Source organism: Pleurodeles waltl, chromosome 7, assembly GCF_031143425.1.
Source record: "Pleurodeles waltl isolate 20211129_DDA chromosome 7, aPleWal1.hap1.20221129, whole genome shotgun sequence".
In the NCBI taxonomy this organism is placed as follows: domain Eukaryota; kingdom Metazoa; phylum Chordata; class Amphibia; order Caudata; family Salamandridae; genus Pleurodeles; species Pleurodeles waltl.
In genome coordinates, this window is record NC_090446.1 from 1324221460 (window position 1) to 1324237263 (window position 15804).

Genomic DNA, 15804 nt, shown 5'->3' on the forward strand with positions numbered 1-15804 from the left:
ATTAGAAATAATGATAATAGTCATTCCTTGCCACTATCGGCATCCTCATCGTCACATTATACTAACAGTAGTTTCAAAAACAGTAATAGTAAGATATTGACAAATAGATGAAATTATACCACCCTAAGAAGAGGAAAATACACATAATAATAACAATAATAATAATAATAATAATAATAATAACAATAATCACAATAATGTTTATTGAATAATAATAATGATATACTTTCCAGATACAAAAATGCAATAATAGAAGCATACTGTGGTAGTATTAGTTAAACATAATAATAACAATAAAATGCGAATGTTGTCTGGAGAACCTTCACAAACATAACTAAGTAATTACTGATAGCAAGGGGAATGGATGTGGTGTGTGTTTTCAGCAAACTTCAGTACATAAAAAAAATGTTTTGTGGGAAAAACTGTTTAAGACAAAAATATGATTCCTCTATTAAAATATATAAATGAAGGAAATTACAACGTAAACATATACGCTGGATCTTAACTCGACCCTAAAGCACTAGTCCTGTCCCTACATATGCCATGTCGTTTTAATCCTAGAATTTTTATAATGTGCTGCAGCCCCTGCGGGGGCAGTGGAGGGACATTCCCCAGGGACACATTCAGTATAACGCTGATGGATACCAGTGAGAAATAGGAGTCTCCAGGGGGCCCCATCACATTCAGCGTGGGAGGCAACATTTTGTATTATACCACTTCGCATCTGCATTGCCACATGTATCTAGGCTGCCTTTGTCTGTGGAACAGCAAAGCCTGGGGCGGCTTGAGATCAAATCCTAAGTAGTGTTGCAGCAGGGTGGGACTTCCACAGTTCAGATTGTTAGTGCAAACTCAAGTACAAGCTGTACTCAAGAGGATGGACCTTTAGTCCCAGACTGAGGGTTAATTTTGAATTTACAAACCATGAATGTTCTATTACCAGATTAGCAAAGTTACAAACTTCAACCATTAGAGCTTAAATGGCGAGCAGATGAATGTTTCCATTATTATATAATATGAACAAATTCCAAATTTAGCAAATACAAGGCAAAATACTAAGAATCGTCATAGAGCAAAATAGAGCCCATTGAGTTTCTCTTGAAGGGAAGATGACCTCATATGCTAACCTACACAAAATTGGGAATATTCATGAGCAAAGTCAGCATGAGGTGTCAGCAAGCGTAGCCTTTTGAAAGGCAGAATCAAATAAAGATTTAGGGATAGCCCGCCCGCCGTTTTACAAGTGTCAAAGGATATAATGGTCGTAATCAGGCCCTTAGTCAGATAAGTGAGAAGGATTTGCTCATGAGTCTAACTCATTGAGCCTGACCGGAGGAGTCTTTAGTCTCACCAGAGTGGAAAGGGGCATCTGAAACTAACAAGCTCAGTAAAGCGCAATTAAATCATACAATTGTTTCCAGTGAAGGACAACTCCCTATGGTTCCCCTGAAGAGAACCACCAGAATCGAACATTTCGCAAAAAGGCATTTTCAGTATTATTCCCAGAAATTGCACAAATGAAGTGTTCTACTGCATGACCTTCAAGAGAAAACTCATAGCAGGATGACACACTGTGGTCAGCCTATCCTCAGCCCAGGTGAACTGAATCATTATTCAATTCTCCATGAAACACATACAGATAAACAATTCTCCTGGAAACCAAAACATTTGTTACATTCTAATTAAGGTGAACTACTGCAGCTTGGCTTCTGAAACCAACGAAAGAGAAAAATGCACAGCAGCCAATAGACAGTTCATCTTAGTGTATATTATTCAAACTGAGGCCTACATTATCTTTGGTGAACTTTAATGTGAAAATCGCACTTTATGATAAATGCAAGTGTGCAAGGGTGTATGACTTGCTAAGAATGCTGTTACCCATATTTTTCTGGTTGTCATGTGGCACATGTCTTTAATTGGCAGTAAGACTCAGTGCATCATGTGTAAAGCAATAAGTGTTGGGCCCAAAGTTTCTCTCAGAAGCCCACAGCCTGTGCTGGTGAATGGCAGGATTGCAGAATACCAAGGCTATATGGGCCTGATTCGCACTTCAGGACTCTTTTTTTTCCAACTCCATAGATTTCCTGTTTTTCCATTACTTTATGTATTTATCTTCCTCCTCCTTTCCTCCTTTTGTGTTTTATCTTGCTTTGGTTCAAAGTCTGAGGAGGAAAACTAAATATCTGACTCCAAGACTAAGTGCCGGTGTGACCCACCTGCTCGCACCGGATAGAATTAAGCACTGGTGGCACTATAAAGCCACAAAAACTTGTACACATCAAATAAAGTTTGAAAGGCCAGTGAAATTATCCTACCTCTTTCTATGCAGCAGATTCAGCAACTATTAGTTGGTACGCTAAACCCTGTAGGTAGGGCCTTAATAGACCTGTGGACACTTCTGAAGGTTAGAGCAGCTCTTCAGCACTGGTCCAAAGGGAAGAGTTGGCAGTCTTCTAACAAGGCTCAAATCTGCAAGATTATTGATGCAGAACATAGATAATTGTACTTGGGACTTGGGTGATTGTGAAATGGGTGATGAGGAAAGGCCCACTACAAATACGAGAGGAGGAGAGTGTTATAAATGACAGGGATGACATGGACTTGGATTATGATGATGATAATGTCAGAAAACTGGAACAGGGAGAAATTGCTGAAGGACAAGAAGTGCTGTTGAGCAACTCTCATAGGATTAAGAAGTGGTGGGTTGACTTACAGGTCGGTGGTCTGACCTGAGTCCATGGAAAAACTGCATTTCAAGCAGACATGAGACATGACAACAAGATCAGGAGTTGCCAGAAGAATGGCAGAGTACTTGGGACAAAGTATAGAAGCATGGTTTGGGCTGTTGAGAGTGTGCGAGGAAAGAGTTCAATGGCGGCAAGCAAGTCTATAGTAGTGGGCGATAAGTGACACAGTAAGGTAGATGTGGAAACCAAGAATCAAAGTCTGTGACTACGGGATTGCAGGCAATCATGAAGATAAGGAAAATAAAAAAATGGAGGTAAGTGAGAGTGTGCTGGGCTCATAATAATAAGCAGTACAAGAGTCTGAAAAAAGCAATTGAAAAGAAAGATAACAAGCATTTTCAATGCAACGGATCTCGCAACGGGTGTTCGAGTTAGAGCTATTAGCGTTGTAAAGCAAAAAAACAAAAACAGCGCGGTCGCGCTATGTAAAATGCAGTGCGATCCCGGTGTGTGGAAAATAAACAGATAAAGTAGTCCGGACTCCAGGCTGAAAACATCGAGCCTCGTATGTTTCTGGTACTTTACCGGTGCTGCGTAGGTGGGCTAAACACCAGAAAAGGCATGACATATGCATGCCTTTCACAAATAAAAGCAAGCAGATTTTAAAAGGCAAGCCCACAAACCAATGAAAGTGACTGACGTGGCATGGGCGTGGTTTCAAGCCCAAAGAGAGATAACAGAATGGATGGAGCACTTTCTGCTCGCCCATAAAAACGAAGACCAGAGCTACTGTTTGCTGGGGATGACAGAATAAGGGGGTCATTCCGGAGGGCAGCGGAAGCACCGCCAACAGGCTGGTGGTGCTTCCTGGGCCGCGGTCAGAAAAGGGGAACCGGCGGTTTCCCGCCGGTTTTCCCCTGGCCCAGGGAATCCTCCATGGCGGCGCTGCTTGCAGCGCCGCCACGGGGATTCCGACCCCCTTCCCGCCAGCCTGTTTCTGGCGGTTGTCACCGCCAGAACCAGGATGGCGGGAAGGGGTGTCGTGGGGCCCCTGCACTGCCCATGCCACTGGCATGGGCAGTGCAGGGGCCCCCTCACAGGGCCCCATACAGATTTTCACTGTCTGCTTAGCAGACAGTGAAAATCGCGACGGGTGCCACTGCACCCGTCGCACCCCTGCAACTCCGCCGGCTCCATTGGGAGCCGGCTTCCTCGTTGCAGGGGCTTTCCCGCTAGGCCGGCGGGCGGCCTTTTGGCGGTCGCCCGCCGGCCCAGCGGGAAAGTTGGAATGGCCGCCGCGGTCTTTTGACCGCGGGGCGGTCATTCGGCGGTAACCGCATGGCGGGCGGCGACCGCCGCCCGCCGCGGTCAGAATGACCGCCTAAGTCTTTTAAAAAAAAAAAAAGTTGAACAACCAGGTTGAAATTGCTACAAAACACAACCTACAGCTATGATTCGCTTGTTGAACTCAGGCAACTAAGATCATGAGCAGGTTATCTCCCCCACTAACGACCTGCTTCTAAAGTAGTGCTCGAAAGTGGTTTTATGACACATAGGATCAAATGTTCAGTGCCCAAAATGTTAACACCATATTGCATTTCGGGAGCTGTAGTCAGGTGGAACGTTGTGCCCTCGGTGACATGTCGCAATCTGGCGGCACTGCTGTGGCTGAGTTCACATTCAAACTACTGACCCCTGAGAGATGTGAAAAGGCCATTCAAGTTTGTTCTTTTCTTCGCAGTCTGCCGCTTGTTATTTTGCGTGCCTCACAAACACCTCAGGACATCATTAGAAAGGTAGCTTTTCAGGCATCAAATCTAGTTTAAAACTACGAGTGGATGAGCAACTCACATGAGATGAGGCACCTCGCCCTTCTCACCTCCCACCTACACATATAATTGATTCTGATTTTTCAATGAAAAACACATATGATATCACACAGATTTTAAACATTTAGAAAATTACATGCAGTTTTTAAAATTGAACATTTCTTGCATTTGAAAAAATTCCATTTTTTTGTATCTCTTAACAGGGCCAAAATTTCTGCAATTGACATAAGTGAACAAATCGCGGGCTCCGATTAAAGTCTTAATTAACTGATTGTAATCGCCGAATACGTAGTTGCAGAATGAACAGTGAAAGGGCACCTGCATTAAAACTATAATCATGGAAGCAGCCCAGCCAGTAAACGCTTTCTTTAGTACAATATGCCAATGTGCACACAAAGAATGTGCTCCCATGGGTATAAACTTAAAAAAATGGAGACGGGGCAAGTTGTTGGAGTAGAGTCAGGTCACTATCATCAAATCGGAGGCGTACGAGGAAAGCCGAGGAACTGCAGTAAGGATGCACAATTTGCCTTTTTTCAACAAAATTTAATACACAATTCCTGGATTTCGGCTTATTTTTTAAGGATCTGTGCTGCCTCGTATATTTGTGCTGCAGAGTTCGATCATTAACAGGCAGCGGCATAGTTAGGTCTCCTGCACATCTTTGTCTACTCACCAGTACTGCCCCAGATGAGATTTATAGCTCTGCCCCTTTCTACCCTACAAACCCTTGTAAACCGAAGTCATGCTTTCTCAATCAGCATAGCCAGCGCTATCGACAGAGGTCTGTTTTAGCATTTATAACTAAAAGATTCACCCAGCTCAGGCCTGCTCCTGCTCCTGGAGCCAGGTCGTGCAGGGGGGAAACCTGCCGAGCCTCCCGCGATTAGATTACTTACTCCATGCTTACTGAAACATTTTTGGCCAACGACGATTTGGAAAAGCAGTGTCTCGTTAAGCAGACCCAGCTTCCTGTCAAGACTATGGCACAGAGAATGCTCGTGAACAAAGCACTCCGGCTTGGAAAATAGAAATGAACAAAAAGTTAAAATATTATGCAAAGCGCTCGACTTCTGCCAAGCGAGATCGTGCTGCGAAAACAGAGAAAAAGTAGTACATGAACTGGACAGAAAACAGCGAGCCTCGCATCTTTTCTGTACTTGGTCGATGCGCTCGAGGAGGGCTAACCACCGGAAAAGGCATGACGTATGCATGCCTTCTGCTAATGAAATCAAGCAGATTCTAACAGGCAAGCCCACGAACCAATGAAAGACAATGACGTGAGGTAGACGGGGCTCTGAGCCCTTTTTAATTCCTAAAGTGTCTCACTAGCGAAACGCATGCGCAAGCGCATGCGACGCAGGCTCGACCCTAAAAAAGGAGCTGTAAAAAAAGTGAGGAAATGGTGTCAGTACATGGGCACCACTTTGCCTTTGAGAACTCATCTATATGCAATGACAAAGGAAAACATGTGGAGTGGGGAATTTATGAATGATTATAAGCTACTACGTAGGCAGGTGCAGGGGAAAGGTTTAAGGAAAGACAAAGGTGCCCCGTAACGTTGAAACTTGGACTCCCACCGTCTTAATTTATGCTAGCATATACTGCCACTATGTGGCCATTTTTAAAGATATGATTACCATTAGAAAGGCAATGATGGGTGTCAGCAGGTTAGCTTGACTATAATGGAGGAGTATAGTGAGGAGTTTAGAGTAAAGGAGGCATCTAATGCAGAAATGTAATGGAGGCGATAGATAGTAAATTTTGGCTACAGTAAATAGATCCAACTAGATCTGCTACCACTATACCTACAGTCAGTGGATTGCTGATCTATTAATTGCATTTCTGGGGCATTGCAGTCATTTTGGGGTCATTGGGACAGACAAGAAGTTTTGGGAGGAGTTTTTTAAGGTTTCACAAGGGGATTCCTTTTCAGAAAATGGTATAAGACTGAATATGAATGTTCAAAATGTGAAGAGAAATATGAAAGGAGGTACATCCTTACCCATGCTTTGGACAAGTGGCAGCAGTGAGTCAAAGGCAGCACTAGAGAGAAAGTAGTCAGAAGCAGTTAGGGCACATACAGCATTTAAAATCCATTGTTTGTCACAATAGTTTGACTTTTATCTTGATAGGAAAGTGATGAATATTATGGAGCAGGAATTCAGGGGAATTTTATGCTGGGATACCCGGACTCAAATGTGAGGAAATGGGAAAAGAATTAACATTGGCCGTCATTACCTTGTGTGGCTCAAAAAAACTGGCAAAAAGTAGTAGGGGAGGAGTGGATCGCATTGGCCTTTTGAGATTGTCCCTCACCAGATTTAATAATATATCATTCAGGCATGGTTCCATAAGAAGGCAGTGGGAGAATACAGAGTGATACACCATTAATCCTGGTCAGAAGGTCAATCAGTGAATGACTCCATTGCTAAGGAAAACAATTCAGTTCACTAGGCTACCACTGAGGATGCATTAGGGCAATTAAGGAATGCGGGACTGGGCAAAACTAACTTGTTGTGTGTTAAGTCTGATTTTAGGATGCTTCTGGCATAGCCAATTAATTTTCACTGCTGCGTTTGGAATATTCAGGTGTTATTTATTCTGATATATGTTTGCCAATAGTATGTGCTATGTCCTCTTCACTATTTCAGTTCAGTATGGCCTTTTCTTTATTCACAAAAGACCATGGAGTTACACATTCTGTGGATTATTCTCTGAATGTTGGACTACAAGGACCTTTTGGCACCGAGAAGATGGAAAGGCCAAGCACAGTTTTAGGATTTTTGGGGTCTGAGTTTGATACGAATAACATGGCGGTCATATTGCAAGCCAACAAAGCAGAGGAGCTGTTAAAATAATAGATGAGGCACTTGAGGTCACAAAGATTGAGCTAAGGAAGGTACAGGCTCTCTTGAGCCATTTGAATTTCACTTGCTGCATGCGGTTAAGACAGGTAGCTATTTTGCAGGCAGTTAGGTTTTGTGATGTCTGCTGCTTTGTTGCCACATCACATAGTAAGGTTCATGGCAGAAGTCCCAGAAGATCTGAAGGTGTGGGAGGCTTTTTGAATTATGTTAATTGTGTGATTGCGTGGGCCCCTGATGACAAAATGCTTTAGCAGGTGTAGTAATTTTCTAATGGTCCTGATAATGGTTTTGGGATGGTAGGTGAAGTTCTGACAAATGACCTAAATGATATATGAGGGAACAGAGGAGTGTTACATTTTTTTGATGTTCTTTTCTCTTTCCTGAACCCTTATACTAAGGGGAAATCAACTGATAGTCAAACATGTTACCTTCAAGATGGATAATGAGACTGTAGTGGATGAATATTAGGAAAGTAAGGTATTAGAAGATGAGAAATTGGTTGGTAATGTTTATCCCAGGAAAACTGAATTCAAATACTATGCTAATAGTCAAACGTGCCAGGTGTGAAAAATAATATTGCAACTGCTTTTACTCATTCATAATGGCTGAATTTCCATAGGTTGGCACTGGGTGTGAACACGGATGGAAAGATGCCCATGGAGCTTTGGGTGCTAGGGACCTGAGGATTCAGGAGCTTTGTAGAGCTTCCTGACTGTGTCAAAAAGAAATAGTTACACTTGAGGTAGTTCTTGGGTAGAGGGGCTGAAGTAGGAGTGACTTCTTTGTCAAAGTTAAGAAAAAGTTGTGAAGGTGTGGAACGTTTTATTATGGTTTTGATATATGCCAATTTGCCTGCAGTGATCATCATAGGTATGTTAGCGATTACTGTCCCATATGGGAATATTGTTTTGCAGTGTGAGCCGTGTGAGAGGGAGAAGACCAAGAGAATTTTGATAGGTTGGTCAAAAGAAAGGAGAGTTGTGCGTGGATCACGGTACCCTATGGATGATATGTGGAGGAGTATTGTTGTGTTAGAAGCTATTAGCTATTCACATTTTGAGATTCTGTTGTTTCATTCATTCATGGTTTGGATATTGTTTAAGGTTTTTAGTTTTTATGAGTTATGGGTTTGGGAAGAAGGCAAAGTGTGATTTGGCTATAGGTAAAAAAAACTTTAGAGTTGATTTGTGTTAGGTTAAGACATTCAAACAATGCTCAGCTAGATAGGGTTACTCGTTCGTTTACAGTAAGTACTCCCCCCGCCCAGCCCTTCGCCCTGCCCCGCGCTACTCACCTCTTCTCCTGCTTCCCTCTTCATCTTTGATCTTCCTCTTTGCTCTCCATCTGTATTCTTCATCTGTGTTCTTCTTTCTTCCCTGCACCCCGTCCTGCGTTTTCTTTCTTCTGTCTTCATCTGTGTTCTTCTTCTGTGCTCGTCTTTCTTCCCTGCACCCCGTCCTGCGTGTTCTCTCTTCTTCTTTGTCCTTCTTCTGTGATCTTCATCTGTATTCTTCATCTGTGTTCTTCTTCTGTGCTCTCCTTCTGTGTATTTCATCTGTGTTTCTTCCCTCTCTTCTGCACCGCGACCTGCGTGTGCTTTCTTCTGTCTTCATCTGCATTCTTCTTCTTTGTACTTCATCTGTGTTTCTTCCTTCTCTTCTGCACCGCGACCTGCGTGTGCTTTCTTCTTCTTTGTCCTTCTTCTGTGTTCTTCATCTGTATTCTTCTTCTGTGTTCTTCTTTACCTTCTCCTTGGCTCTTCTCTCTTCTGCTCCTCGCTCCTCTTCTTCTTCACCTACTTCTGGGCTCTTCTCTCTTCTGTTCTTCTGCTCCTCTTCTTCTTTACCTTCTTCTTGGCTCTTCTCTCTTCTGTTCTTCTGCTCCTCGCTCCCCTTCTTCTTTACCTTCTTCCTGGCTCTTCTCTCCTCTCTCTTCTGCTCTTCTGCTCCTGACTCCTCTCTCTGACCTTCCTCACTCCCCTCCACCTCTGTAACCCCCCCTCCCCTATCTTCCTATCTTTTCTTCCTAACTCCCCGCCACCTTTAAACTCCCCCTCCCCTACATTTTCTCCCCTCTACCTGACCCCCCCACCCTCCGCTTTCCCGCCGCCACCACCTGCTCGCCCCGCCCCCCTGCTCCCATTCGTCGCCCCACTCCCACCCCCCATCCCCAGGTGACCCCTCCTCCCCCCCTCCTCCCTCTTATGGCAGCCGCTGCGCGACAGAGTTAGCGACCCTTGACTTAAGGGTAGGTCGCTCCCCCTGCCGCTGCAGCTCCACCAGCCCAGGCTCCTGAACCCTACAAGCAAGTCCTGCGAAACCACAGTAAGTACTCCCCCCGCCCAGCCCCTCACCCTGCCCCGCACTACTCACCTCTTCTCCTGCTTCCCTCTTCATCTTTGATCTTCCTCTTTGCTCTCCATCTGTATTCTTCATCTGTGTTCTTCTTTCTTCCCTGCACCCCGTCCTGCGTGTTCTTTCTTCTGTCTTCATCTGTGTTCTTCTTCTGTGCTCGTCTTTCTTCCCTGCACCCCGTCCTGCGTGTTCTCTCTTCTTCTTTATCCTTCTTCTGTGATCTTCATCTGTATTCTTCATCTGTGTTCTTCTTCTTTGCTCTCCTTCTGTGTATTTCATCTGTGTTTCTTCCCTCTCTTCTGCACCGCGACCTGCGTGTGCTTTCTTCTGTCTTCATCTGCATTCTTCTTCTTTGTACTTCATCTGTGTTTCTTTCTTCTCTTCTGCACCGCGACCTGCGTGTGCTTTCTTCTTCTTTGTCCTTCTTCTGTGTTCTTCATCTGTATTCTTCTTCTGTGTTCTTCTTTACCTTCTCCTTGGCTCTTCTCTCTTCTGCTCCTCGCTCCTCTTCTTCTTCACCTACTTCTGGGCTCTTCTCTCTTCTGTTCTTCTGCTCCTCTTCTTCTTTACCTTCTTCTTGGCTCTTCTCTCTTCTGTTCTTCTGCTCCTCGCTCCCCTTCTTCTTTACCTTCTTCCTGGCTCTTCTCTCCTCTCTCTTCTGCTCTTCTGCTCCTGACTCCTCTCTCTGACCTTCCTCACTCCCCTCCACCTCTGTAACCCCCTCCCCTATCTTCCTATCTTTTCTTCCTAACTCCCTGCCACCTTTAAACCCCCCCTCCCCTATCTTTTCTCCCCTCTACCTGACCCCCCCACCCTCCGCTTTCCTGCCGCCACCACCTGCTCGCCCCAGCCCCCCCTGCTCCCATTTGTCTCCCCACTCCCGCCCCCAGCTGACCCCTCCTCCCTCTTATGGCGGCCGCGCGCAGCGGGCGCGCGCTGACGCGCCTTAGCCCGTCTGCGCCCGTCCGCGCCTGGACCGCGCCAAGCACCACGACCCCTGGCCACCAGCACTCCCAAACCCTATGACCCCGTCACCCTCCACGCCCTCAACCCGGGGCGCTCCAGCACCTGCTTCCAAGCCAACCCGAAACTCACCCACGGACCCTTCGTATGTCACACCTGGAAACTCACCTTCCACCGCGAAAACACCACGCCCGCCAGCCCATGCGCCATCAACCACCTCAAATGCATCCTGATCAATGCACGCTGCGTGCACAAGCACGCCGTTGAACTATGGGACCTCCTGGACTCCACCGCACAGGATGTCGCCTTCATCACTGAGACCTGGATGAACGCCTCCTCGGCCCCCGACATCGCCATAGCCATCCCCGACGGCTACAAGATTTCAAGGAGAGACCGCACCAACCAAGTAGGTGGAGGAATTGCCATCGTCTTCAAGGACTCCATCAACGTCACCACCTCCACCGAAGACACCCCCCTCGCCGCCAAACACCTGCACTTCCAGATCCACACCGACCCCAGGACCACACTCAGAGGAACTCTCATCCACCAACCCCCTGGACCACGCGCCTTCTTCAGCGACTCCATCACTGACTTCATCTCCCCGCACGCCCTTGCCTCGCCGGACTACATCCTCCTCGGTGACCTCAACTTCCACCTGGAACAGAACAATGACCCCAAGACCACCGCCCTGCTCAACAACCTCGCCAACCTCGGCCTCAAGCAACTGGTGAACACCCCCACCCACATCGCCGGACACACACTAGACCCCATCTTCTCCGCCAGCAACCACATATCCTTCAGCCACTCCTCAGCTATACACTGGACCGACCACAGATGTGTCCACTTCACCTTCCGACGCGAGACTCGCCACCTCCGCACACAACCCATCCCACGTCAACAGTGGAACAAAATCCCTGAGGAACAGCTTCTCTCCACTCTCAACGACAACCAACCCACCTTCTCCTCCGACCCCAACGACGCAGCCCTCAGCCTCACGAATTGGATCACCAACTGTGCAGACAACCTCGCTCCCCTCAGACGCCTCCCAAGACAGACCAACACCAAAAAACCTCTCTGGTTCACCGACACCCTTAAGGAATCAAAGAAAACCTGCCGTATCCTCGAGAAAGCCTGGCGCAAGGACCACACTGCAGACAACATGACTGCCCTCTAGAACGCTACCCGCGAACACCACCAACTGATCCGCGCCGCCAAAAGAAATTTCTTCACAGAAAGACTGGACAAAAACAGCCACAACAGCAGAGAACTCTTCAACATTGTCAAAGAGCTCTACAACCCTAACGCCAATGCCAACGCCATCACGCCCTCACAAGACCTCTGCAACTCCCTCGCCACCTTCTTCCATCGTAAGATCACCGACCTACACAACAGCTTCGGACACCAGACCCAGCCAACCACCACAGAACCTACAACCTCAGCCATCACCCTCAACGCCTGGACTCACATCAACACGGAAGAGACCAAAGCCACCATGAACTCCATCCACTCCAGTGCCCCCTCGGACCCCTGCCCACACTTCATCTTCAACAAAGCCGACAACATCATCGCCCCGCACCTCAAGACCATCATCAACAGCTCGTTTTCGTCTGCTACCTTCCCTGAGAGCTGGAAACACGCTGAAGTCAACACCCTACTGAAAAACCTACGGCGGACCCAAGCGACCTGAAGAACTTCCGCCCCATCTAGCTCCTCCCATTCCCCGCCAAAGTCATAGAGAAGACCGTCAACAAGCAACTTACCAACTTCCTTGAAGACAACAGCCTACTCGACCCCTCTCAGTCCGGATTCCGAGCCAATCACAGCACAGAAACCGCCCTCATCTCAGTCACAGACGACATCAGAACCCTGATGGACAACGGAGAAACAGTCGCCCTCATCCTCCTCGACCTCTTGGCTGCCTTCGACACCGTCTGCCACCGAACCCTAATATCCCACCTCCGCTCCACCCGGATCCAAGGACAGGCCCTGGACTGGATCACCTCCTTCCTCTCCAACCGCTCCCAAAGAGTCTACCTCCCACCTTTTCGCTCAGACCCCACCGAGATCATCTGCGGCGTCCCACAAGGCTCCTCGCTCAGCCCGACACTCTTCAATGTCTACATGAGCCCCCTCGCCGACATCATGGGCAAGCACAGCATCATCATCACCTCCTACGCTGACGACACTCAACTGATACTTTCCCTCACCAAGGACCCCACCAGCGCCAAGACCAACCTGCAAGATGGAATGAAAGACGTTGCAGATTGGATGAAACTCAGCCGTCTGAAACTGAACTCAGACAAAACAGAAGTCCTCATCCTCGGAAACACCCCGACCGCCTGGGATGACTCCTGGTGGCCCATGGCCCTTGGCACTGCACCGACCCCCTCAGACCACGCACGCAACCTCGGTTTCATCTTGGACCCACTTCTCACCATGACCAAACAAGTCAACGCTGTATCATCCTCCTGCTTCCTCACCCTCCGCATGCTCCGAAAGATCTTCCGTTGGATCCCCGCCAACACCAGAAAGACCGTGACCCACGCCCTCGTCACGAACCGCCTGGACTACGGCAACACACTATATGCAGGAACCACCGCTAAACTCCAGAAACGTCTGCAACGAATTCAAAACGCCTCCGCCCGCCTCATCCTCAACATACCCCGCAACTGCCACATCTCCGCCCACCTGAGACACCTGCACTGGCTTCCCGTCAACAAGAGGATCACCTTCCGACTCCTCACCCACGCACACAAAGCCCTCCACAACAAGGGACCCGAACTCCTCAACCGCCGCCTCAGCTTCTACACTCCCACCCGTCCTCTTCGCTCCACCAACCTCGCTCTCGCCGCCGTCCCTCGCATCCGCCACACCACGGCGGGTGTGAGGTCCTTCTCCTACCTGGCGGCCAAGACATGGAACTCCCTCCCCACCATCCTCAGGACCACCCAGGACCACTCCGCTTTCCGGAGACTACTCAAGACCTGGCTCTTCGAGCAGCAGTAACCCCTTCCCCCTAGCGCCTTGAGACCCGCACGGGTGAGTAGCGCGCTTAATAAATATTTATGTAATGTAATGTGTTTAAATGTTTAGCTGATGATTTACTGTGTCCAGGGAAGGTATGGAGAATATTTTTGCAGCATTGGGAAGCTTTTCAGGGTAAGGGTTTTCGTCACATGGATGCGCATATTATTACAGCCTATTCCCAGCATATTGCCTATTCGGTTCAGATCATTTTGAGCACAGCACTGGGACAGTTAGGAGGTCTGGCAAAGCTGTTGGTACTCACTCCTTTGGAATATGGGCTGCAACAGAGGCCAAAAGGTTTGTTTATTCTGAGGGCGAGATAAGAAGCTTTGGTCATTTCTTGCGGTTGTTACACTAGACATAAAGTGTTCCTTTAAATAATAAGTTAATTGTGTTGTTGTTTCTGCTATTGTTAGGATATGTTACAACCATCGTCATACAGAACAGCAGAACGGATTGTGGACCTCTTGTTTATTCATGGGCTGTCAAGCAAGTGGATCAAGACAGTTCAGAATACTTCTAGGATTGGATGGTTGTCCTATTTCAGTTCAGTGGAGAGAGGTGAAGCCAATTGTTAAGTATAATAGCAGGGTTGTTTCTTAGCAGAGGGGTTCCTGACCCACTAGTTGCTCACCTAGGGCAAAGCAAACATGTGCAGTTACCACAAATATTACTGTTATGTGGACAGAGCTGGTTCAAAGGAGGGTGTAGAAAGGTCGAGCAAGCCGAGCGCAGTTGACAGAGCTCACAAAATATTAATATAGAAACGCAAGGCTTCTGTGTGTTGAACAGAATTGGTAGCATATGCACACGTTTATAGGGAAGATCACTTCTTATACGAGCCCAACAGGGTTCATTAGCCACTAATAGAAAACGAATATTATTTGCTGGAGTTGCAGGAGGAAATATCCAAGAAATTAGGAGAACGACTGTGAGGTTATTTGGAGACCATGTAACACATTTATTTTCTATTGATTACAGTAAGATCTTCAGGGGACAGCGAAATACATTTTCCTAATTTTCCTGGTTGGTAGCAGGAGGCTTTCCCTTAATTTGATGGCAGGGTTAGATTATTACTGAGTGGACGAATGCAGCTCTGGTAGGAGAAGGGGCATGGTGATTGGCGGACTGACAAGAAGGTTGGCAGGAAGGAAGTTTTTTAGGGGCAAGGATGGTGGGTGGGTAAAAGGCCGTGAGCTTCAGAGGACAGGAGGGTGGGTGGGGGTGAAGAGTTTCACATTGGGCTTTACTTGAACTGGGGGGTGTCTTTTGGTTTTCATGGTGATTTAGGTAAGTGAATGCTAAGTTCTGTGTTTTGTATTTGTGGGATGGGATGTTCACTTGTATGCTTGCATAAGCGGACTTGTCCTATTAAAGTGCCCTTTTACAGTCAGTCAATGGTGCTTTGGCAATTCCTGCAGTGTCACCTAAATGGAAAAAGGAAGATATAAACATGGCAGGAAGGAAAGAGATGTAGATGAGAAGAAGAAATGGGAAAACGTCATAAAAAAAGAGCTACGAAAGAGAAAAGAAAGAAAGTAGAGAGACAAGAAACAAGTGAAAAACAAATGAAAACTGAAGAAAATGAAAAAGAAATGAAAGGAGAGACAAGGGGCTGAATGTCACTGCACAAATTAAGGCAGAAAGGATCAAAAAAAGGAAAGGGAAAATACTGAAAGGAAACCACATATAAAAATAGACTCCAAGAAGGGGGTGCTTTGGTAATAAATAGGGCTGTTAGACAGCAATGAATGTTTAAAAACGAGGGTGAGACCAAGACATTTAGAGAGAAAACATATAAAGAAATAATAATAAAAGAAAAAGTATGAATGATAAGACCTGATTTATAGAGTAAAACATTTAAAACAGATTAAAAAAGAATGTTTGAAGCTCGCTGAGAGGAAACTATGGGGCTTATTTACAAGCCTCTTGTGTCACTGCTGCATCATGTTTTATTTTTTATGATATGAGTGCAGACCCATATCTACGAGGCCACGCAACGCTACTTTGCATACTTTTTCATGGCCTTGTAGATATGACGTAAGGCAATGCACAAGTCACTGCATTGCCTTAC

General features: G+C 46.6%; 1 protein-coding gene across 2 annotated transcripts in view; it reads right to left on the reverse strand.

The window, feature by feature from the left end:
- CACNG7 (calcium voltage-gated channel auxiliary subunit gamma 7) overlaps positions 1-15804 on the reverse strand; it is a 145292-nt gene that overhangs the window by 11625 nt on the left and 117863 nt on the right. The gene's annotated exons all lie outside the window — the stretch shown is intronic.